Source organism: Otolemur garnettii, unplaced genomic scaffold (assembly GCF_000181295.1).
Source record: "Otolemur garnettii isolate 467f Iridium unplaced genomic scaffold, OtoGar3 scaffold00043, whole genome shotgun sequence".
Taxonomy (NCBI): Eukaryota; Metazoa; Chordata; class Mammalia; order Primates; family Galagidae; genus Otolemur; species Otolemur garnettii.
The window spans coordinates 10,418,264-10,419,958 of NW_003852438.1; the positions used below are offsets into that span (position 1 = coordinate 10,418,264).

The window sequence follows — 1,695 nt, forward strand, 5'->3', positions numbered from 1 at the left end:
CCCACCACAATGCCTGGCTATTTTTTGGTTGTAGTTGTCATTGTTGTTTGGCAGGCCCAGGCTGGATTCAAACCCACCAACTCTGGTGTATGTGGCTGGCACCTAAGCCCCTTGAGCTACAGGCGTGGAGCCTGGATATGAGATTTTTATAAGGTACTCCATTTCCCCCTTCAAGGTCAAGAAGTTGCTAACTCTGCTTCCAGAAAATATTTTTGCATACCTTCTTTTACCCTATTCCCTTCACTGATAAGCAAAACTATCTACTGTTGTGACTCCTATGGACCCTCACACATCTGGTAGCTCCTACTGTGCCTGTTTACCCAACTCGCATGTCACCTCTAGGCCTACCATCGTAGTCAACCAGATGATCACTGAGGCCTGGCTGTCTTCTCTTACTAATACTCATTTTGCCTGGGTGAAGGTACAAACATGTTCATATCCTTAAGAAACATGAAAAACAGTTGTCAGACTACCTAGAATATTTCCACTTAAGATAACTCAGATTCTAGGTGGCACCTGTGGCTCAGTGAGTAGGGTGCCAGCCCCATATACCAAGGGTGGCAGGTTCAAACTTGGCCCCAGCCAAACTGCAACAAAAAGTAGCTGGGTGTTGTGGCGGGCGTCTGTAGTCCCAGCTACTCAGGAGGTTGAGGCAAGAGAATTGCCTAAGCCCAAGATTTGAGGTTGCTGTGAGCTGTGATGCTACAGCACTCTACCGAGGGCGACAGGGTGAGACTCTGTCTCAAAAATAACTAACTAAATAAATAAAACTCAGATTCTGAAGACAAAACCAGATTAAAGACCAAATCAGGGTAGTGCCTGTGGGTCAGTGAGTAGGGTGCTGGCCCTATATACCAAGCATGGTGGGTTCAAACCCGCCTCAGCCAAACTGCAACAAAAAATAGCCGGGTGTTGTGGTGGGCACCTGTAGTCTCAGCTACTCGGGAAGCTGAGGCAAGAGAATTGCCTAAGCCCAAGAGCTGGAGGTTACTGTGAACTGTGATGTCACGGCACTCTACTGAGGGCAACAAAATGAGACTCTCTCTCTACAAAAAAAACCCTAAAAACTAAGGCCAAATCAGATGATCTTTGAAAGCATAGTGTCGTCTTTGGTAGAACTGCATGAAATTCACAGCTGGTAATCCTTCACCTCCTCTTGGGCCTGCCAGGTCAGTATATCTTGCTTTGTGGTTTACAGGAGGACTTCAGCTTTTCTTTCTTTTTTTTTTAGAGGCAGAGTCTAACTTTATTGCCTTTGGTAGAGTGCTGTGGCATCACAGCTCACAGCAATCTCCAACTCCTGGGCTTAGGCGATTCTCTTGCCTCAGTCTCCCAAGTAGCTGGGACTATAGGCACCCGCCACAACACCCGGCTGTTTTTCTGTTGCAGTTTGTTCAGGGCCAGGTTCGAACCTGCCACCCTCAGTATATGGGGCCGGCACTCTACCCACTGAGCCACAGGCGCCACCCTACTTCAACTTTTCCAACTAACAGCCTAAAGCCAAAGAATCTAGGCAACTCCTTGGGTCATGAGAACAGTCAAATGAGTAGCGCCTGAGATAAAGTCTTTTATTTATTTATTTATTTTCTGTCGTAGCTGTCATTGTTGTTTGGGTGGGCCCAGGCTGGATTTGAACCCACCACCTTAGGTGTATATGGCTGGTGCCTTAGCCACTTGAGCCACAGGCGCCGAGCC

At 47.6% G+C, this 1,695-nt stretch overlaps 1 protein-coding gene across 1 annotated transcript in view; it reads left to right on the top strand.

Annotated features, from left to right (window-relative positions):
- The window catches only part of IKZF4 (IKAROS family zinc finger 4), a 39,450-nt gene that overhangs the window by 1,574 nt on the left and 36,181 nt on the right, over window positions 1-1,695 (top strand). The window lies entirely within an intron of this gene.